The 24,973-nt window shown below is 32.2% G+C and overlaps 1 protein-coding gene and 1 non-coding gene across 3 annotated transcripts in view; both read left to right on the forward strand.

The window, feature by feature from the left end:
• Positions 1-24,973, forward strand: part of Fbxl17 (F-box and leucine rich repeat protein 17) — a 446,310-nt gene that overhangs the window by 80,838 nt on the left and 340,499 nt on the right. The window lies entirely within an intron of this gene.
• LOC111754829 (U6 spliceosomal RNA) lies at positions 6,694-6,800 on the forward strand. Its single transcript, XR_002789499.1, has one exon. It is a non-coding gene; the product is annotated as a U6 spliceosomal RNA (small nuclear RNA).

Below are 24,973 nucleotides of genomic sequence, written 5' to 3' on the forward strand. Positions count from 1 at the left end.
GTGGGGAGGAAGGGAGGGGAAGAGGTTATATTGGTGTTTCATACAGAAGGTAGCTGATTTCTTTTTTTTTTCTTTTTTCATTTCTTTTTTTCTTTCTTTCTCTCCCCCTTTTCTCCTCCCTCCCTCTTACCTCCCTCCGTTCCTTTCTTCTCACCCTCCCTCCCTCCAGTCCTTCCTCTCTGTCTTCTCCTCTTCTTTTTTCTGTCTCTGTCTGTGTCTGCCTGCTCACCCTTCCTGCCCTCTGTGTGCCTCCCTGCCTCCCTCCTGTCTGTCTGTCTGTCTCTGTGTCTCTGTCTGTCTGTCTGCTTGCCTGCCTGCACTTGCAATGCCAGCTATATTAGATTTTTATCTTGCACTTGCGGCTATAGTAGATTGTCTTTTATCTGTTTAATGTTACTGCTTTTTCCAGTTTTTTAAAACTAGAAACTAAACATAGCCTTGATTCTTCTGTATTTCTCGCCTTTCCTATAAAAATTTATAGTTCTAAGCTTTGGGAATATCTCTTCATTCTTTCCTTACTCTGTAGTGCTATTCTATTCAGTGTTCTTCTGTATTTCAGAGAGGTTCCAATTAATGTTAGTTTCTATGGTTTATCTCTTCTATTGTCTTCAATAACATTGAAAGGTATTTTTGATTTTACTTTATTCCTCTACTAAAATAGTTCCCTTGGCATTTTTAAGATTTTTCTTAGCTCTTGAGTACCTAATACACGGAATGGCTCTTATTGTTCCAGTCAGTATTTGTAGCCTTTCTTTTCCCTTTGCCTTATTGTTTGAAAATGAGGCACAGGCCAGATGTAAAGTCATTCATACTGATTTAAACTCTGCTAGCAATTGGATCATATTGCTAGAAGGTCTTACCATCAAAAACATTGTTAGTTGTGAACTTTTTGAAAACATTAACTGTGTGATTTTTTTTTTTTTTTTAATCTTTGAATTTCAAGTCCCAAGGGTGGTCCTTGACATGCAAGAGCCTATACTTTCTACTAAAGTGGTGGACTCTTTTCTCTCCCTCTTTTCTGGAGACAGGTTGACTTGTAGTTAGTTTTCTTAATGTCTCTTCAAGCAAGTTTCTTAATTCCTCAGTCCCTCAATTTTCTCTTAAGTAAAATTTGAATTATAATAGTATCTATTTCATAGGATTATTGAGAAGATTATTGTTTTATATGTGCTTGGTACATATTAACTGCTTGGTAAATTTTCATAGTCATTATATTTAATATTTTAAAATAACATTAAAATAAGTAAACAATACTATATTTCAAAATTTGGAACATATCCACATGAGGTACAATTGTTCATTTGTTTTGTTTTTTTGAGATAGGCTCTCGCTAGGTAGTTCAGATTGGCTTTGAACTAACTGCATAGCCCATGCAGGTCTGGAACTCATGGTGATCTCTCTGCCTCAGCCTCCTGAGTGCTGGAATTATGGGCATCTGCCACCATGCCTGACAAGAGCATTGTTTATTAAAGATCATTTCTTGTAGTAAAATAGCACATTTTAAAAATCTTTGCTTGGCCATCTTATTTAACAGCTAAATAACTGAGAAATTATGTAAAGAATAGACTCAATAAAATGTTGTTCAGATTAAAAAATATATATTTATAAAACTTATTTTGTTTTAAAGTTGTTGCTGTTTTTAAGCAAAATAAGTAACTGTTTACTAAATAGCTATTAAAAGATTTTTGAGATAGAGGAATACTATTAAGAACATAAGCAACTGGCATATATTTATAAGTTGACTTTTAAATTTAAAATGAACAGGCTTCATTTTTTTCTAAGATGGGCTTATTTTAGTGATGTCAGTAGATAGCTTTCAAGTACAGCTGTGGGATATCTGAAGTAAGTCGTCCATATTAAGTTTCATCACAGAAATAAGTTAGCTCGTGACTGACAATGATTATAGTTTCTAGTGTTATTTGTTTTACCATTTTTCTTTTCTAAATAGCTTGATGAGTTTTCTCATCATGTCTGGCCAAGGTCAAAATAAAGATTTACCTGATTGGTTTTAAGTGATTTTTGGAGGGTTTCATAGATTTAAGTTTTACATTTAAATTTTTGATGTATTCTGAGTTGATTTCGTATATGGGAGATACTGTGGTATAGTTTCTGTCTTCCTTGTATGGAGACACAGTCTTTAGTACCATTTACTGGAGACACATTTTTTTTTTCTCTAGTGTACAGTCTGTTGCTTTAAAAAAAATCAGTAGTAAATACATAGATTTTTCTGGATTCTTTACTCGGATTTATTGGTATGTGTCTGTTTTTATGCCTATACAATGCTGTTTTGGTTAGTATAGGCTTGAAGTAAGCTTTAAAGCCAGATATTATAATGCCTCCAGCTCTGTTCTATTTGCTTAGGACTGTTTTGGATATTCAGAATCTTTGTGGTTACATACAAAATTTACAAGTGTTTTTTTCTGTTTTGTTTTTTCTAGGAAAAATGTCATTGGTATTTTGATAGGCATTGCATTCAATCTCTGGGTTGTTTTTGATACTGTTGAGTTTTTACCAATATTAATTCCTTTGGTCCATGAACATGGGGTGTTTTTGCTTTTTCTTTTTTTAAATTGTTCTTTTCAGTTTCTTTTATCGGTGTTTTGTAGTTTTTGTTGTAGAGGCCATTTAAAGCTTTGGTTAAATTTGTTTGTAGATATTTACTTTTTTGTAGCTTTTGAAAATAGCTTTCTTCATTTCTATCAGCATCTTTTGCTACTTGTATACAGATACACTACCAGTTTTTGTGTATTGACTTTTATATTCCTTAGTCCTTTTGAATTTTTTATCAGTTACGATGGTTTTTGTCCTAATCATTAAATCTTCTGCACGTAGAATCACGTCATTTATAAAGAGATATAACTTGATCTCCTTTCTGATTTGACTGCCATTTCTTTTTCTTGTCTTACTGCTCTGGCTAATACTATATTCAATAAAAATGACCAAATATGGATATCATTGTCATATTCCTGGTTGCTGGTGAGACAAATTCAGCTTTCTGTCATTTAGTCTGATGTAAGTTATGGGTTTGTCATATAGTCTTTATTGTGTTGAGTTATATTCCTTTGATACCTAATTTTTCTTTCTTTCTTTTCTTTTGTCTTTTTCGTTTTTATTGGTACCAGGGATCGAACTCATGACCACACACTTGTAAGGCAGGCACTTATGCCGTTGAGCTAATTCCCCAGCCCCTCTTTCTTTTTTTTAAAAACAAGGTCTGACTGGCCTTGAACCAGTTCAGACTGGCCTCAAAATCTTTATGTGGCCCAGGCTGGCCTTGAATTTGTGGTAATCTCCTGCATCACTTTCTTTTTTTAAAATTTTATTTAAAAGGAAAAAGAGACAAAACAAAACAAAACAGTGTAAGAGTACAAGTAATACAGAACTACAAAACAAAAACAAAAACAAAAACAAAAACAAAACAAAACAAAAAACCAAGGAATCACCAGTTAATAGATTACACATTATCATCTTAGAGATAGTTGCTCAAGTCACAGGAGCAAAGCATACAAAGTAGACATTCAAACAGTGAGACTGCAAACAGTTGTATTCAATCATCCAACCAAAAACATCAATATGGTAATCTAACATCCCTAAAAACACTTGCAGTTGTATCCTTTAGAGCACTTTTTTTCCCTCTCTTTTTTACAACAAAATTTACACATTTTGGGTTTTATTACTCCATAGTTCTTATTACTTATTTTTTTGGAAGAGAATAAAGTCAAATATGGCAAAACAAAGCTGTCAGTCAAAACCAAGGATACACATAGCACATGATATAAAGACAGAGTACAAGATTATCAACAATGGTTACCATAATGCCTCTTGCTTCCTTAAAAAGAATTGTCTATCTCATTAGGTATTATAAAGTTGAACAAAACAGTAGAGAACAAGACCAATAAAACCTAAACCTTGTAAACATTACAGGACTTCAAGAGAAGATAATAGTCAAACAGAAATGGGCATCATAGTGAATCTTAATGCCTTCAAAGTAGTTTGCCTATACCCTCAAACTTGATACTATCATACAGAACGGAACAGAGTCTAATCAGTCAAAACAAGATGGAGTATTACAGGACTTCAAATCAAGTTAATAAGAAATCAAAAAAGTTACTATAATGTATCCTGCTAATTTTTTTGATTTTTCCCTTAAATTAAAAAAATCATAAGAAATAACTGATTTTTTTAATGAATAAGGGAGAGATTGAGATAAAAGAGGACCTAACAACATAACAATGCAGGTCAAAGCATGACAGTTTCAGCAACCTAGTGCTTCATTACCAAATAACCCAACTTAATAGTATTTACCATAGTGTCTTTTTCCTTGAAATATTTGAATATAACTTCATATACTATAGCATCAAACATATCAAGTCAGTGTAAAACCATTCAAGTGGATGAAAGCATTGTAGGGTATTTAGAACCAGCTAACGGAAAACGAACAATGGTTTCTATATTATCTCTTTGCCTATAACAATTTTTGTTTATACTATCACATATAATAAAATCCAGCAAAATACATCATGATAAAACCAATGGAGACAGAAGAGCCATAGTTTGATGGGGCTTCAAAACAAGAGGATAGTAAATCAGCACGAGCTATTATCATGACTTCTTTTCTTCAAAATAGCTGTTCATTTCATCACAAGCAATAATATCAAGCAGCCCAGAATAAAGCCATTCCAATTAATAAGTGAAAACTTTATAAGGCTTTGAGGCCACATAATGGGGAATCATGATTACCACATAATTTTATATATTTAAATCATTTCCTAGACTAGGGAAACTATTTGGTATTCACACATGCGAGATTGATTTATTTCACTTATGAGTATGGTCTCAAGCTGCGCCCATTTATTGATAAATATCTCACTGTGATCCTTCTTTATAGCTGAGTAGTACTCCATTGTATAGAAATACCACAACTTTTTTATCCATTCCTCAGTTGATGGACACTTGGGTTGTTTCCAAGATCTGGCGATTATAAATTGTGCTGCTATAAGCATAGGTGTACATATATCACTGTGGTATGATGCTTTCAGTTCTTCTGGAAATACGCCTAGAAGTGGAATAGCTGGAACAAATGGGACTTCCAATCCCAGCTTTTTGAGAAATCTCTAGACTGACCTCCACAAAAGTTATAAAAGTCTACACTCACACCAACAGTGCAGGAGAGTTCCTTTTCCCCACAGCCTCTCCAGCGTTTGTTGTTGTTGGTTTTCTTGATCCTGGCCATTCTTTCAGGAGTGAGATGGAATCTAAGTATGGTTTTAATTTGCATTTCTCTAATGACCAGTGATGATGAACATTTTTTCATGTGTTTATTTGCCATTTGTATTTCTTCATTTGAGAAGTGTGTATTCATCTCAGATGCCTATTTTTGGATTGGGTCTTTGAATTTTGGGGGTCTGAGTTTTTTTTTTTAATTCTTTATATGTTTTAGACAAAAGTCCCAAAAGTCTGAGGGGGAGTTCACTAAGATCTTTTCCCATGGGTTTTCTTTTCACTATCCTGCATCACTTTCTCCAGTGCTAAGATTATACTCACTCCCAGCTGATACCTAATTTTTCGAGTACCTTTTTGTGGTCATAATTACCAAATACTTTTTCTGTGTTTATGAAGATGATCATATAGTTTTTTCCTTTCTCTGTTGTGGTATATTGTGTTTATTGGCTTACATATGTTGAGTTAGTCTCACATTCACATCTGTGATAAATCCTAGTGGACGATGGTATATGTGGTGTTGAATTTGATTCACTAGTATATGATTGAGTATATTTGTGTTCATCAGCAATATTGGTCCATAGACTTTATAAATGTTTTCTCTTTGAATTTAATTATGAAGATAGTACTGAGATTTTACAGTAATACTGGAAGGGAGGTATTCAGAGAGCAAGGTCAGAAAGAGGTACTGTTGACCCTTACATTTAGGCTATAAAAACTCTTTTGGATATTAAGAATTTTGGATTTTATTCTTCATGTATATATTGTGGTGGCATTAAATAATTTTGAGCAGAGAAGTAATGTGTACCCATTATGTGGAAGATTACCATATTCTGTTTACTTTGTGGTTGAAAGACCTATTAAGGAAGACCTATTAGGAAATTATTGCTGCAATGCAAGAAAGAAATGATGACTGCTTGAACTAAGGCAATGGTACTGAGAGTAAAGGTAGAAAATATAGGAAAGTACAATTAGGCAGCAGATCTTGATAGTTAATTGGACATTCAGGTTCAAAATGCTTTTTGCAGTACCAGTGATAGACTTTTAGATCTCTAGCAAGAGCTGCTATTCATTGACATAAGGACTAATCAAAAAAAGATATTAAGGAGTGAAGTAGACTTTGATAGTAAACTGGTCTTGTTACAAGTGTTCATGTAGGCAGTTGAGTGTTTAAAAATTTGACAGATAGATTGAGCTGACAGTCCCAAATTCGTGTTACTAGTTTTATCTTTTAATTAGTGGCCTTCAATAAAGTATAGGATAATGAGAACAAGAAGAATTTAGAATTCAGGTAGGAGAAACTTTGGAAGAAAATAAATGTGCATATACACACACACACACACACACATATTTATGTACATGTGCATCTATATTATACTCACACATATTGCATGTATGCACAGTAGTTTACAAACTCTGTCATTCTCTCCACAATTTGGGTCATAAACTGAAGTGGATGAGAGTGAATAAACTGTGCTCGTTTCGGCAGCACATATACTAAAATTGGAACGATACAGAGAAGATTAGCATGGCCCCTGCGCAAGGATGACACGCAAATTCGTGAAGCGTTCCATATTTTTATATGAAGTTTTATCCAAATATTTCAAGGAAAAAGACACTATGGTAACTACTATTAAGTCGGGTTATTTGGTGGTGAAGCACTAGGTTGCTGAAACAGTCATGCTTTGACCTGTATTGTTATATTGTTATGTCCTGTTTTATCTCAATCTCTCCCTTATTCTTTAAAAAAATTATTTAGTTATTTCTTATGTTTGTTTTAATTAAGGGGAAAATTTAAAAAATTAGGATATATAATAGTAACTCTTTTTGGTTTCCTATTAACTTGTTTTGAAGTCCTGTAGTACTCCCACGATCTTGTTTTGACTGATTATACTCTGTTCCATTCTGTATGATAGTATCAAGTCTGAGGGTATAGGCAACTACTTTGAAGGCAATAAGATTCACTAAGATGCCCATTCTGGTTTGACTATTGTCTCCTTTGGAAGTCCTGTAATGTTTACAATGCCTAAGTTTTATTGGTCTTGTTCTCTACTGTTTTGTCCAACTTTATAATATCTAATGAGATAGACAATTCTTTTTAAGGAAACAAGAGACAACGTTGATAACCATTGTTGATAACCTTGTACTCTGTTCTACATCATGTGCTATGTGTATCCTTGGTTTTGACTGACAGCTTTGTTTTGCCATATTTGACTTTATTCTCTCCCCCCCAAAAAAAGTAATAAGAACTAAGGAGTAATAAAATCCAAAATGTGTAAATTTTGTTGTAAAAAAGAGAGGGGGAAAAAAAAAGAGCTCTAACGGATATAACAGCAAGTGTATTACGGGTGTTAAATAGCTGACTATATTAATGTTTTTGGATCATTGAACACAGCTGTTTGCAGTCTCTCTGTTTGAATCTCCACTTTGTATTCTTTGATACTGTGTTTGAGCAACTATTTCTAAGATGATAATATGTAATCTATTAACAGGTGATTTCTTACTGTTTTTTTTTTGTAGTTCTGTATTACGTGTACCCTTACACCGTTTTGTTTTGTTTTGTGTTTTTCTCTTTTTCCTCTTAAATAAAATTAAAAAAAAAAAAGAGAGAGTGAATAAACTTTCCCCATAAGATCAACTTCAACTTAACCATTGAATTTGATTTGGTTCTTGTTCAATTTGGTTTGTGATTAGAATCATGGAAAGAATCAAGTTTGTGATCCGAGTTGTGTGTATAAAGTGGGTGTATACATATGCACACTTTAAGGAAATTTATAGGATTCGTTTCTAGGGTCAGTAAATTTCAGTTCTCTGTCACTAGCTATCCAATGTGTCAAGTGGATATGTCTTCGGTAAAGGAGAACAAATGATGAAGATCTGACTGTTCTGCAGGCTTACTTATTTAGAGGATTCCTAATTTTGTGGTATGCTTCAGCTCATGTGGGTAGATTATTTGTGGTTTTCAGTTGCATGTATTACTGTTTGTGTGGACAGTTTAGAATGTGACACTGTATAGTAACTGAAGTGTGTGAAAATAATTGTTTTGATATCATTACCACTATATCACTAGTTTGGAGATTGACGAAATGGAATGAGTCCAAGTTTTCGTAGTCTAATATTTTATATTTAGTATAGAATGTACACAAATATGGGATTTTGTTGCTTGTTCTTGCTAGAACAATTTAAATCTGTTTTTAAAATCATTTTAAGTGAAGTTACATATACGATACAAATGTAGGCTTTTGTGGATTTTAATATTCTTATTTCATAAACATTTTTGTTAATTTTTAAGTTGTGATACATCTCAACTTGCAGACAAGCAAGGTTAAAATCGTATTATTAATTATATTCCCAGATATAGGTTAGATTGTTAGATATGTTATCAGTTTATAGAATGCAATTTAAATACCATTTCTGACAGCCTCCAAGAAATAAAACACCAAGGAACAAGTTCAACAAAAGATGTACAATTTCTTTATGGAAAGAAGAATGCAGCTTCATTGAAAGACCTGAGATATGAATGAATGGAGAGATACTAAGGTTAAGAGAACATATAAGAATAGAAATTCTCCTCAAATAAGTCCAGTAAGTTAAATCAGAGTTTAGTAAAAAATCTCAGCTAGTGTTTTATAGTTTTGACAGTGTGATTTAAAATTGATGTGGGGAACCAGATTTGTAGCTCAGTGGTAGTGTAATTGCCTAACATACAGAAGGCCTTGGGTTCAATCATTAGTAATATAGACACACACATTGGTATGGTAAAGTAAGACAAAAAGCCAGTGGTTTTTAGGAACACTTACGATGTATTAAGCCTACCAAATACTACCTTTTACCATATGGCAATGGTAAGTTAAACTAGTGTAATAATGAGGCAGTGGGAAGAAAATGTAAAGTGTGCTTTAAACATTTTATTTATTTATTAGCATTTTCCAAGTTCTTTTCACGTACAATTATAGGCCAACAAATCTGAATTATACGTGCCAGTATTTGTAACCTGGCATTTCTACTATTGTACCTGTAGTATTGCCAGTCTATAAAGTTTTCTTCATATCTATGGACTATATGACTTAATCTAATGTAGATTATTAGTTATCTATCACTAAGAATGTTGCCTCTTAAACTGTTTTATCATTGCCAGATACATCCTGTTTAACAGATGTTAAAATAAGAAAATATGTTTTAGATTCATAGAATATATTTAATATGCCAGTATCTCTATTAAAATATTTTCTACTTTCTTTTATCTGAAAGTAAATTGCTTCACTATGAATTTATATAGTATTTCTTCAAACATTTTCACAGTAGCACATACATGCATAGGCTGACTCTCCCCTAAAGTTATTGTCTACAATAATTTTAATAGTACTAAGAGGTACCAAATATTGAGAACTTATGTCACATCATAATAGCTTTAAGGACATTATCTTGACCCTTAATAAACCCTGTAAGGGAACTTCATTATTCAGATTTTTATATGGGCTGCAGCCTAGAGTTTAAGAAATTTTTTTCAAAACACAATTGTAGGATTGGAACTGTAGACTGCCTGATTGTCAAAGCTATGGCACATGATATCATACTATGTTTATCTTGCTCTGCTTTCTTATCCTGATTAGTAAAGTTTTGAGTATAAAAATCACATATCTATATCCCTCATTTCTACTTATGCTAGTCCTTGAAACATGATGAGTGTCCAGTATCTGTTGAATTGGTAAAAATAGAGGTAGAGGTCCATGAATGCTTACAAGTTGTGAATTCTTTAAATATTTGTCCAATGTTTGTTTACATGTAGAAGCAGTATAAGGAGTATATGTACTTGAAACTGAGTTATTCTTTGACATCCATTAATAGATCAAGATGTAGAAGCAACTTCTTAATTAAGTGGAACATTTGAACATTTTGCTAAAAAATTGAATTAAATTTACATATTCACTATAGAAAAATTTAAGTGAAGAAAAACTAAAAATATAACATATTATTAAGTATATACCATATACCAGGTGGTTTACCATATGTTATATCATTTAATACACAAAATAAAATTAAAGATATAGTTGTTATTTCCTATTTCGAATATGAGAAAACTCATGCTAAGAGAGCTTATCAGTCATTTGATTACCTTGATATTACTAGTAAGTAGAGAATTTTGGTTTCCCTAACTTCAAAATCTAATATATTTTCTCTTTGTTTTCAGTTTCTGCCTTTAAATTTGGTATAAATTGTATCAACAGTGAACTTAATCTCCAATTTTATTTTCTCCTCAACAATCATTTTTTAGTATTTCTACTAGTGTTGACTTTATTCAATTAATTTTAATTTTTTTCTACATAATAAGTATACTATGTTTAAAAAGTTAGACTATGTTAGACTTAAAGTGAGGATTAGACATCTCTGTGTTCCTTGGTCCTTTTCAGAGACAACTGTATTCATACTTTTTTGTTTCTTTTTGAGTAGCTTTAATATCTGCCCTCTGCATATCATACCACCCTTTCCTAATTTGTCAATTTTAATTTTATAATGCCCTTTTACTCCGAATTAAAATGATTTGACATTTTCCTTTCTTTTCTCCTACCATTTTCTGTTTTTTCTTTATCATCTTTTCAGTATATAGCACACCATTATGAATATGTAAACATTTTCAACTTTGTATATAATGTATTGTCTTCATTTTTTTACCCTTGAGTAACTGTTTAATTTAATTTTTGGAATAAAGTTTAATAACTTCCTTTTTCTGTTCGTTTAGTTTTCTAGACATTACTAATTCTTCTAAGCTCTGACAGAACTCTAAATCCTTTTCAATATAACTAAATAACATAATTCATTAATTGGCTTGTTTCTTTTTCCTGAGACCTTCAGCTCTCCTATTTCAATTTAGATTTGTGTCTTTTCTGTGTTAGATCTGTTTTCATGATGTCCATATTTTCTTCCTAGTCGTACTTCTTCAGTTTCAAAGACTTATATTTTCTTGAGAAAGAATGCACACAGTTTAAATTTTTCCCTTTAGAAAGTTTAGTTAAACTGATTCATTTTCCAAATGCAAGAAAGTATTTCTTTGTCATGATGCCTAATAGTAAAAATAGATTATTTCTACTCACTTTATAGTTAAATAATTTGGGAGGAAAAATACAGTAATCTGCTAACTTGTTGAAGATTTTTTTCTTCACTTTAGTACTGTCTAAGATTTTAGGTTAGTTGAGTTGAATAAATCACGAAACATGGAGTTGTAGAAAAGAGTTACATTTGGGAGAACAGAGCTGCAGAGTTCTGGGCATGGAGGGATTCAGGCAGCTTATTCACCCACCCTCTTGGTAAGCGTCTGCAACGCTGGCCAGGAGGAGAACAGAGCTCCAGAGCTCCGGCCATGGAGGGACTCAGGCAGCTTATTCACCTGCCCTCTTGATAAGCACCTGCAGTTTGAGCCTGGAGGAGAACCATTACCTGTGAGCCAACTTCCAACGCAAGCTGAAAATCAAGCACCCTGCTCCCACCTGCCCCCTCCCCCCTTACCTACTGGGGATAGATATTTCAACATCTCTTAGGAGGATGCCCATATGCAGAATAGAAAATATGGGGGATTTCCTTCTATCTTCTGTTTGAAGGCATAGGTTGTTTTCACTTTTTCTTATATTTCTTTTGCTCTATTCAGTATTCTCAATTGGTTTTACAGTGTTCTATTTTTGGTTTGATTTTACAATACGTAATTGACTGGATAGCTATTGTTAAATTAAGAAGATATACCATAGTACTTAGTACTACTATCCCAGTATCCTACTGTGAAATCCTGTACCAATTTCACTGCATTGTCTCCATTGGCTTTGTTCTGTCTTGTGCTGTTGCATATTTGCTATTTTCAAATTAAAAAAAAAATACATGTTAAGACCCATGCATATGTAGAATCTATAAACAGTTTATGAGAACTAATCCTATAACAATTGATGAAATGAACAGATACTTTGAAGAAAAGGAGACACTAAAATACCCAGTGCTGATCCTGGAGTGTCATAATGTGAAACCCAGCAATAGTATTATTCTTTATTCAGAGTGATATTACCCTACTTGGGTTTATTGAAAGTCAACATAATTGAAGATATGGGTAACTGCATATATGTTTAAGTGTAGAGGATTAATAACCATATTTCTAAGTTTTTGTTGGATAGTTGAACAGAACTGGTTGCAATCTCACTGTTTGAATCCCCACTTTATATGCTCCAATGTAGTATCTTGAATAACTATTTGTAAGAAGACAATCTAATCATCAACTAGTGATTTCTTACTGTTTATTTTTCTTTGAAATTATGTATTATTTCTACCCGTTTTCTGTTTTTTTAGTCTTTCTTTAAATTCAGTTTTAAAAAGAAGACACTACCATACTCACTGTTGATCATGGAGTGTCATGAAGTGAAATCCAGCAATACTATTATTCTTTGTTCAAAATGATTTTAACCTGATTTAGTTTGTTTAATCTAAACATAAATGAAGATATGGATAACTGGATGTATGTTTAAATGTATAGGATTGACAACCATGTTACTAAGTTTTTGTTGGACAGTTGATTAGAACTTTTTGCAGTCTCTCTGTTTGAATTCCCACTTTACATGTTCCATTTTTGTACCTTGAACAACTATTTGTAAAACGACATCTAGTGATTTCTTACTCTTTTTTTTTTCTCTGAATGTATGTACTATTTCTACCTATTTTCTGTTTTGTTTAATCTTTCTATAAATAAAAAAAAGAAAGAAAAGAGTTACATTTATAAAGCTTCTTTTTTTTTTTTTTTTTTTTTTTTTGTCTTTTTCTGTCTTTTTCGTTTTTATCTGTACCAGGGATCTAACTCACGACTGCTTGCTTGCAAGGCAGGCACTTATGTCGCTGAGCTAAATCCCCAGCCCCTATAAACCTTCTTAAATAAGAGGGTCCACATCAGTCGTAAAGCAGTGTCTTTTATAGCTATGGTGATGTTTATTCTAAGTAATGTTGGTTTAAATGAAAATATCTAAATTATAGTGCTTAAAAGCAAAGGTAGTCTAGTTTTTGTGTAGAAGTCTAAGGTAAAATCTAAATACATGTTAAATTGGTAAAATGTCATTTCTAATTACCTGTGGAAAAGAACTAATAAGGATATGCATGTTGACTTATGTTTTATGCTTTTTAAGTAGAAGCTTTTATTTCTGACATAGTAGAGAAATCTTTTCACATAAGTAACCTCCCATAAATAATTTCAAAATGTCTAAGTTCCTGAATTATAATTGTTTTTTCTTGAATAGTCTGAAAATGACGTCTCAGTCATTAACTACTTTAGGATAAAAGCATTGTGCTAACATTGAACTTCACTCAAAATTCTTGTTTAGATTGGCATATGCTGGTTATAGTATTGTATTTTACTTGTTTGTTAGGTGTCTTCTTTTTTTCTCCTTAGTAAGACATTTTACTGCTAGTTAGAGATTGTCAGAGATTGTTATTAATAGGGGGTTAAAAATCCTGATGTAGACTTCGGTGTCTTGTACTGAGCATTATTGATGTGTAAAGACTTACAATATATTATTCTGAGATTGACATTGCTAGAAAGGACTGGGAAGGATTAAGAAACTACATCGACAGAAGTCATCATTTTAATGACAGGCAATTTACTTTGAGGTAACTGAAGCAAGGAAAAATGCAATCATCACAGCAAGGATTTTCACAAATACTTTACCAGTCTGTAATGAATGTTGTGTAGATCATCAAGGTCATTTGGTAACTTCTTTGAAAGTAATGTTTTCATATTCTAACAAAACAATTCAAGTATTTAACATGATGTCCATTTTCTAAAGTTCTGTGGTACAGGGACTTATAAAAGATTAAAATGGGGGAAACCTTAAAAAAATTCAGCTAGTTCCTTAGACATTTTGTTTCATACTCAGAATTAGACACATTCTTTTCCTGTTAGTGATAAGTACCTCAATGCCAAAAGAATACATATAAAAGATGATTTGATATTGATAGCATTTACTTTTTTATTTTCAAGTTTTAATACATTGTTAAAATTTTCTTCAAGTTGTATTGCTGTTTTGAAGAAGAATCTATATATGAGTCATATAGTGTGTACATTCCTTCCTATGTAAATTCTCCATCATTGTTGAATTTCCAGATGTGAGCACTTAGATATTTGAAATTTAGACTGCAATTTAAAATTAGGGTTATAAAGACTGATGAAACTTTAGTTTCTCTTAATTCAACTTTTCCTTATTTTTATTTAGGAAAATGAATTACTACCAACTAGGCTTGTAATGGTACTTTAAATAATACTGATATCTGTTATTGGGAAATCACTAATACGTTGTGCTGGTCCTTAAAAATTTTATTACTCTACTATCTAAATGTTACATGCCTTTAATAGTTTAAAGACTGCTCTTTGGTGGGAACTTTGTTTTGATCTGATCATTGTGTTGTATGCATATATTGAATGTCACACTGTCAACCATGACAGGAGCGATCAAAATATAGCGAATGTTTAAATTAAAAATAATAATATAATGCAAAGAGTATTGTAATACAAGGACTCCTCTTAAAACACTGTCCTGTCTTTGTACACACTTAACTTATCATTTTTACCATTTCCTGAAAGAGTTCTCAAAGTCTTCTTTTGTGTATGTATTTTCGGGGTGTGATAAAGAATACTGTGAATGTTGCTGACTGCCATCCAAATGAAATGGGAGGCTTATAAAAATGTGTCATTATCCACTTTTTTCACTAAACCTGGCATCGTGCCACTTCTGGCTATTTCTAAAAGTCAAAATGACCATGAAAGGTAAACAAGTTGAGTAGATTCAGAATGTCAAAGTCGTAACAGTGCAACTCAAAACATTCACAAAATGTGACTTCCAGAAGTGCTTCAGAAAGTGGCAAGAACGATAAGCATAAGTGAAGGGACTATTTTGAAAGGAAACAATGTCAGTGTGTCTTTTGCTTTTCTCTTTGTATACAGTCTAAGATCCCAAGTGGATTCTTTAAGCCACCAATGGGAAGAACTTTATATGTATATTTTTTGTTCAATACACCCATATTTTTTACTATATTACAGCCATTAAACGTATGTTAATTGAAAATAAATTCCAAAGACCATGAATAATTTTAGAGAGAAAAAATTCATTAAAAATGCAGGAGCTCGGCTGCCACCCTGTGAAAAAGGATGTATCTTTTTAACAAGTTATAAATGTATTAATATTTGGGATGTTCTAGATAAGTTGCTTTAACAAAAAGTGACAAGAAGTACTGATTTGAGAATGTTTGAATATATTTTAAGGAATATAAAAAAATTTATAAATGTTCAGATGCTTTAGGTGTTAGTGGAAGTGTGATATTGGATATGAGAGCCTGATTCCAGTGGTTGATTGTCTTTTAATGAACCGTACGGAGAGCAGTGGAACATTGGGAAATTCTAAGTAGATCTTTTTAATATGTATTCCTGAATTTATTATTATTTATTATTATTATTATATTAGACTAAGTATATTTATATGCTTAGTCTAATATAATGATAATACAATATTAGACTATATTCTAGGCATAATAAGAATTTTTGAAAAGAGTAATATTGGCAATGAGGAATCAATTATGTAATTTTGAGAATTGTGTTAATACTTTGAAATGTCAAGTTGGAGTTCCTCCTCTGAAGTTTTGTACAAATATTTTTATTTTCCCTGGCTGGTAGAATAACTGGTAAATCATTATTTCATAAAATAAGTAACGGCTGTCTAACCTTAGTCGTGTAATCAAAACAAGTAAAAGGACAGTAAAATAGTCAGTGTCCTACCATGAAATCAGGAAAAGTCAATGAATTATTCTGTTGCTTCTTCCAAATACAGTTTTGTATTCTTGACAACATTAATTTATGAGTCTTTTAATACAGAACAAAGTAATAGGTCATGGTAAAAGAAGTAGAACTTTGACCCTATAAACTGTTGATAAGAGTTGTGTCATTGCCGTTAAGCCATACCTCCTTTGTTGAACATACTTGTCCTGTTGTTCTTGGACTTTGTGAAGCAGTTCTGGAGGTCTCCTTTGTGGAGTCTTTATGAGATGTGATCATAATATGGTAAAAAGTGTTGTTCAGTACAATCCATTTGGAAAGCAGCTTGTAAAAACTTTACAGAGTCTTCTCATGTACCTTATTCACCAAGTCTGGCACTGTGTGAATTATTGCTCTTCCCCTGTCAAAATGACCATGAAAAATAAATCTTTTTAATTGATGCAATGGCTGTAGGTACCCAGGATGTGCATTGTATGAAAGAGCACTTGCAGAACTCTTCCTGGAAGTGGAAAGAACAATGAGATAAGTATGCTTAAAGCAAGGGAAGTATTTTGAGGGAGATTAGTGGCAATGAATCTCTTACTGCAATACATTTTAAAAATTAGAACATTCATTGGATCAGAAAAAAATTGGAACATTTACTGTATTTTGGTCAGAGCTCTTGCATTTGAATACTTTTGCAAAAATCTTTTCAGTTTGGGTCTTTGTGAGACAAACCTTCTGGTATGTCTGGGGTAATTATATTTTTTCCCCTACCTCTCATTGATAATTTGGCTGAACAAATTTCTAGAATCATAATTGTTTTCCTTCAATACTTGAAAATGTTATATAATTATACTTTTGTACTCTTGTTCCCATTTTTTCCCCTCTCTCTGTAAAAGCTTTAGTAATTTATTTTCTTTTTGCTCTAAAATTTAGCTGCAATATATCATGGCATAGATTTTTCTTAATTTTTTTCTGGTAATTATTTTAATTCTGGGATCTATCACTTTTTTTTTGTTCCAGGATTACTTATTTTAATTAGTTCTTTGATGATTCCTGGGTATCTGTCTGTACTTTCTTTTCTTTTTAGTTTTTTTTCTTAGATTTGTATTATATGTGCATTCACATATCTGCTTATCCATTAACTTCTTTTTGTTTCATTGAATTTTATCCTTTTGTGTTGTCATTCAGGAAAGATCACCAATCTGATTTTTTAAATCAGTTTATCTGTTAGCTGTGTCCATCTTAGTAATTTACCTAGTGTATTGTATTTTAAAATCACATGTTATGTTTTTGTGCTGTTATTTTAAGTTTTTCATGCTTTCATATTTATACTTGTGTATTGCTGATGTCTTTCCCAGTTCCCATAGCTTTATCATTATTATTTTAAGTGATTGGTACATCTATTCCAATAATTCTACTTCGTGAGAAGCATAGAAGTTCCTTCAAAAGACAATTAAGCAAGTCCAAGTTTTCAGTTCTATAAAATGCAACACTGTGTGATAGTAATATTGATTAACAGGACCAGAGCTAATTTGTGGCCCCCAGAGTTCTGTGGGTTGGGCTGAGAGGCCAATTTGTGCTGGCCGTGATTAAGTGCCATCTAGTGGCCATTCATCGAGTTGAAATTTCTGTAAGTATAATTTAGTTTTCTTTGGTGAGCTCTAGGATAACTGCAACAGTTCTAATAATCTCTTGCTAATTTTCTTTTTGATTTATGGGTCTGACTGTAATAATCGTTCTGGGTAAAATCTGCCATTGCCTGGCTTAGCTTGGCCCTCTTCTTTATTGCCTATCTTTTGTTTTGCTGTGTGTCTTTTTTACAGCTTTTATATCTTTGATCTTGAGAAATTGCAAATGTCTTAGACTTTAGAAGTATTCACTTTTTTAACAACAGTGTTTTTATAAAATCCTTTCACCTAGGATAATCATACTCATTTTTTAACTGATGCAGTGTAAAGGAAATTATAAGATTAAATATAAGGAGAGAGGTTGAATATATTAGAAATGATAACACAACCAGTCAATATAAACCCCAACCAGCTTTAGTTTCAGGGATCTGTCTTCTAAACTATAGCTATGTAAGAGATAAATTTAAAAAATACCAGAATCCTCTTAATCCTCTTAATTATTCTGAATTCTCATTTTTACAATAGAATGAGTTTTACAGTTTTGCTACTCAGAAACTTAATTTAAGAATTTCCATAAACCCTCATTATATGGTTAGACATTTTTGATGAATTAACTTAAAAAACTAATATCTTATCTTTCTCTGTATTAGATCTTTTGAATTCCTAACTTTTACTGCCTGAAAAACACTGATATTAATGTTTTCCTTTCTCTAATTCAAATTATGCTGTGAAAATAGATGGTAGCATCCAGTGACTTCTTATTGTGGGGGGATCTGTCATTTTTAAATGGCAGAAATTTGAGAGTTTAATGAAAATTGTATAATTGCTTTCATTTTGACCTAGATAGACTGTCTGGGAAATACATAGTTGTTGGATATAACATATCGTACTTTTTATTATGTTTAGGTTTTTTTAAACTGATTACTGGGATTTAATTTGTGTTATTACAATTTCTTTTAAATTCTATGTTACCACTTCAGAAATATATCCTACTGTCTTCTATCAAATGCTTTTCCACTACCTGGATAGATTCCTGGAGTGTTTAGCAAAAAAGAAGTTAAAAATCAATTTACCTTGATTTTGTTGATTGTAACTGAAGATATGGAAAAGCTAAATGATTTGACCAGAGACATATAGTTTATAAGGAATGATCTTTCCTAGAACCCAGATTTTCTGACTCTTAACTCTAGCTCTTTACTTTTCCACTTAATATTCTTAATGAATGGTAAACTGAAATGTATTTTTTAAAAAAAGAATCTGTTCCTCTTCTAAAAATTTCATTTTTCATTTTAGAAATTGAGTGTTCCTTTGCTGCCTATATTTTTCTCTAACATACAAACATTTGAAAAACAAAAAATAGCAGTATTTAAATTTCTTCTAATTTCATGCCCTGTGTCTGCTTAGGCTATCATCACAGCGTATCATATACTAGATGGTTTAAAAATAGCAAAAATTAGTTTTCTGGAATATCTAAAGGTTGGTGAGTCTAAAGTCAAGATGTGGAAGTGTTTGGTTTCTGCTGAGGGCTGTGTTTCTGACTTTCAGATGGCTGCCTTCTTCCAGGTCCTTGCATAGCAGAGGGGATGTACAAAGCCATGGTCCTCTTGGATTAGGACTTTAAAATTTTTCTTTAACCATTCAAGAGCCTAACTACAGACACAATCACATTAGAGGGCTAGGGCTTCAACATATGATTTTGGGAGATTCATAATTCAATCGATAGTATGCTGTATGTGTTACACCCATGATGTAAGCAGCATTCCTCATAGCAGCTGACATGCCTGCCTCATTGTCCTTAATGTGATTATACTTCAGGATCAGTGTATGACTTGTCTAAGATGATGCAAGCTCTGTTTATTCTGTTACAAAACAAATGCAGGTTTATACGATTGCTCTGGCATCAGAATTTCTGATAATCTTGGCCCTGCTGATTAGTACCTGTGAACCTAAATATATTTGTGCCTCAGTTTCTCATTTGTAAAGTGGTTGGAATTATCGACAGCAGCTGGAAATCTAAGATTACATGAGGTAAAATCTGGTAAAAGTAAGTACTCAGTTAGTGAAAATGATTGTTATTATCATTATTTGCTAACCCACTTGAGCTTTAGAGAGAAAAATGATTTTAGCTCATTCTGTGTAACAGTCCTAAATATTTCTCTGTTTGTCACTTAGAGCCTTGGTAATCTTCAGTTAATTTTGTGTATTGTCTTGGTAGGTGTATGGTTATAAAACATTTTATGTAGGTCTTTTATTATTCTTAATTAAAGAGCAGAGAAATAATTTATTTCAGTGATTTTTTTTAATAGAGGAGGAAACTGAGGGTTAAAGAAGTTAATAAATATCCAATTAAAGATCAAATTCTACCAGATTTTTCTTGTATTTTGTATTTTCATTACATCACATTAAAACAGTTTAACACTTATAGATGATGTCTAATCAGTGTAAAGTTCCTAACATCTGGAGTATTAGTAAACAGTATTAGATCCCTGGTAATTTGTGACCCTGGCCTAATAGACTTCAATTTTGTAAAGCAAGAGGTTGATTACTGAAACCCTGTTAAAAATCTTTTAAGTATTTCTCTTGCTCCTAAAAATGCCAGAAGGATACAACACTTATAATGTACTGGAAAACGTCTAAAATATTTTCTAGTGAAGAGTTTGCAATTGGATTTTTCTTATATACTTATAAAACTAAGCAAGGAAAATATAAAACAATAGTAATAAAACACAAAGCAGATTAATGAGGTAAACAGTTCCTTAGGGGATGTAATGACAGTCATCACATGGATTAGTTCTGAGCACTGTTTACATATGAATGATTGTGTAAACACGAGGTAACAGTCTAACCACAATGATAATTAAACAAGGTGAAAAACTGTATATTATGCCTGGGTGGAGGAAATGGATCAGCCCTTCCATATTTGAAAAATCATATACTTAAAACTTGAAATCAAGAAATAGCAGCATAAGCATGATAGTAGGAGGTATTGGAAGTAAATTCCAGAATAATTCCTATGAAAGAAATGAAAATGCTTACCTCTAAGAAGGGGGATACCTGGTTGGGAGAGAGAAGAAAGACTGGTCTTCTGACTTTTTAAGTAAACCTTTTGGAACTGTTTTATAATTCAAACCAAGTACCTATGTAAGCCTAATAAATGAAAGCTAAAAGTAAAGAAAAAGCAAATGTTTGCCTAATGATAAATACTGTGACTTTAACTTAGTGTTTTCATTTGAAGATAATCATGATAAGCATTGATTTTCTTTAGCAGGCATCATATTTAATTTGCCTACTACTAATTGAATATCTGCAGTGTGTTAGTCATAGCAGGGAATGTGAATGTAAATCAGACAATAATTCTTACTTCCAAAGAAGTTGTGATCCTGTCAGAAGATGAGATATATGCAAATAACCTAAATGGAGGATAGTACACAATACCTATCAGAAAGCAAGCTTGCTTTCTTCAGTTTTTATGACTCTGAGCTTTACCTCAGCCTTAGGTTTATAATATAACATGTTTCCAATGATCTTGGATTTTTTTACAATCCAGAGTTAAACTTCATTGTAGATCGTAATCTGTTTCCAGTATTGATATTTTGATCCTTTTCTCATGGCTTGCCTGATTAGCATTTTCTTTTGTGGATTTCACCTAAGAAAATACTTTCCAAGTTAGAAAAGTTCAGTAGTTAAGAACAGATCCTCCAGTGAGTAGTTCTATTTTTAATTCTAATTTTCTTCTTCCTTATGTCAGAACAAATATTTTATCAACAAAAAATTTTACTACCTAAAATGAGACAGAGATGAAGATGCTGAAGTATTATATAAAATATTTGTGAGATTTTAGACATATATTAAACATTCTTATTTCCACTTACAAAACCCAAAGTTCTGCACAATTTGAAACTTTTTAAGTGGCACATTTCAAATTTTTGAATTAGGAGTGCTCAACCAGTAAAATTTATGCAAGCATTTCAGAATTCAGAAAACTCCAAAATCTGAAACACTCTGGTCCCAACATTTTGGATAAGTAATACTCAACTTATATTACTTCTCAACTCTCCTTAAAATCTAGATAAAAAATTTGGTGCTGAAAACACTGAAAGTGAAATATTTTTAGAGGTGTCTGTGCTGTTGTTAACAGGGAGGAGCACCAAGGCTGGACACCTGTTGATGTCACTGAGCTAGAGGTCAACTTGTTTGTATGGTCTGCCTCTGGCAACCCATGTCCCCAGGACTGACTTTGCTGTAGCCTCAGCAACTTGTTTATGTGTCTTGTCTTTGGCACTTTGTGTTTTTGGGGCTGGTCTTGCTTTAGCCCTGAATATGTGGTCTATCTCCAGCTCAGCCACTACTCACAATTTGGAATCTATTTGTAGTGATATTTAATATAGGTATACTATATTAATTCATATTCCCAGGAAGCTACATTTTATTACTTTAAGAAAAACTATAGTTTCATGACAATATCTATCCTTCAAACAATGAGCTGAATAATAATGATATAAAACAAAAATAAGACAAACTACAGCCCTACCCTCTGTTTTGTCCAATAAGACACCTTGCATTAAACCCTGCAGAATATCAATTAATGTCAGTGTTTATATTAATCCTCTTGTCCTCTTCCTTGAACTTGCTATATGCATATGGGCTACTTGGTCACGATTTTTGTAATACATCTGTGCAATATGTATAGTATTTTTGCTTTTTATGCATATTTCTGATGTTAGAAATAATTTAGCATGGCTTTGATGTATGTACAAAGGGCTGATTTCACTTGATAGATAAGAGTATTAAGTATTACCTCCATCAAAGAGATTAATCAGTCTTAAGAATAAACTGAATATACTGAATATACATGCATTTTAATAGATACTTAAGATTCTGAAGCAAAATGAATTTTTTTCCAAATTCCAGAGAACATTAAGCTAGAACATAATCATGACAGAACAAAATTATTCTTAAAAATTGATGTTACTTGATGCTTTCAGTTCTTCTGGGAATATGCCTAGAAGTGGAATAACTGGAATAAATGGGACTTCCAATCCCAGCTTTTTGAGAAATCTCCAGACTGACCTCCACAAAGGCTGTACCAGTCTACACTCCCACCAACAGTGTAGGAGACAGTGATATATGTGCACTTATGTTTATAGCAGCACAATTTGTAATCGCCAGATCTTGGAAACAACCCAAGTGTCCATCAACTGAGATATGGATAAAAAAGTTGTGGTATTTCTATACAATGGAGTATTATTCAGCTATAAAGAAGGATCACAATGAGATATTTATCAATAAATGGGCGCAGCTTGAGACCATACTCATAAGTGAAATAAATCAATCTCGCATGTGTGAATACCGAATAGTTTCCCTAATGTAAGTAATGATTCAAATATATAAAAATATGTGGTAATCATGATTCCCCATTATGTGGCCTTGAAGCCTTATAAAGTTTTCACTTATTAATTGGAAAGGCTTTATTCTGGGCTTCTTGATATGGAAATATTTGAAGCTATAGTATATGAAGTTTTATTCAAATATTTCAAGGAAAAAGACAGACACTATGGTAACTCCTATTAAGTCGGGTTATTTGGTGGTGAAGCACTAGGTTGCTGAAATAGTCATGCTTTGACCTGTATTGTTATATTGTTATGTCCTGTTTTATCTCAATCTCTCCCTTTTTCATTACAAAAATTATTTAGTTATTTCTTATGTTTTTTTTAATTAAGGGGAAAAATTTAAAAAATTAGCAGGATATATAATAGTAACTTTTTTTTTGATTTCCTGTTAACTTGTTTTGAAGTCCTGTAATACTCCCACGATCTTGTTTTGACTGATTAGACTCTGTTCCATTCTGTATGATAGTATCAAGTTTGAGGGTATAGGCAACTACTTTGAAGGCTATAATAAGATTCACTAAGGTGCCCATTCTGGTTTGACTATTGTCTCCTTTGGAAGTTCTGTAATGTTTACAATGCTTAAGTTTTATTGGTCTTGTTCTCTCCGGTTTGTTTCAACTTTATAATATCTAATGAGATAGACAATTCTTTTTAAGGAAATAAGAGACATTGTTGATAACCATTGTTGATAACCTTGTACTCTGTTTTACATCATGTGCTATATCTATCCTTGGTTTTGACTGACAGCTTTGTTTTGCCATATTTGACTTTATTCTCTCCCCCCCGCAAAAAAGTAATAAGAACTAAGGAGTAATAAAACCCAAAATGTGTAAATTTTGTTGTAAAAAAGAGAGGGAAAAAAAGAGCTCTAAAGGATACAACAGCAAGTGTGTTTGGGGGTGTTAAATAGCTGACCATATTAATGTTTTTGGTTGGATCATTGAACACAACTGTTTGCAGTCTCACTGTTTGAATGTCCACTTTGTATGCTTTGATACTGTGATTTGAGCAACTATCTCTAAGATGATAATATGTAATCTATTAACTGGTGATTTCTTTTTTTTTTTTTTTTTTTGTAGTTCTGTATTACTTGTACCCTTACATCGCTTTGTTTTGTTTTGTTTTTTCTCTTTTTCCTTTTAATTAAAATTAAAAAAAATTGATGTGACTGACAGCATGCAGCATATTTTAAAATATATACACAACATAAAAGAGATTTTAACATTTTTATTTGTATTACTCAGGGCCTCAGAAGATCTTATTAGCTTATGCATTTTCTAAGAGTGAAGGAGTACTACAGTGGATTCATTTGGATAGCCATTTGTATTCTAGGAAAATCGAGGATTTTCCTAAAAGGAAAATAGTATGAAGACTAATACCAGTACTTGTTACCACTTTGTTTGCCTTTCTACTGTTAGAGAACTTTGATACATGTAATCTCTCTTTGGACCTCTTATCTCTTACTTTCTTATCAAATCCAACCATATTATTTTATGTACTCTATATATTTCATTGCATGTAGTAGAATATACTTAAGTGGTATTAAATTTCTAGGCTTATATGCATTGCCAACTTTCAGTTAACAGATGACTGCTGGAGTCTATACCAAATGTATGAATGTGTTTTTCTTGGTTTTGTTCTTTTTGTTTACTACAGCTATTTTAAAAGAAATTTGAAATAATAATCTTTCAGAATTCTAGTTTTTCAGAATTCATTTTTCGTCAATATAGAGTTGCGTATTAATAAACAGATTGTTCATTTGAGCACTTGTTCTTTAGTGTTAATTTTTCACTGCAGTTTACTTGCTCTGAATACACCTAAGTTAGGTTTATACCTGATAACGTGAAAAACTTGCAGTTATAAAACAACGAACTTACAAGGAATCTTAAGAATAAATTAGTTCATAGTTACAGAAGAAATTTGATGAGATCTGTAGCAGCTTGTATACTGTCTGCATGGGAGCT

Source organism: Cavia porcellus, unplaced genomic scaffold (genome assembly GCF_034190915.1).
Source record: "Cavia porcellus strain 051 isolate PalLab524CR breed Dunkin Hartley unplaced genomic scaffold, mCavPor4.1 scaffold_2, whole genome shotgun sequence".
Taxonomy (NCBI): Eukaryota; Metazoa; Chordata; class Mammalia; order Rodentia; family Caviidae; genus Cavia; species Cavia porcellus.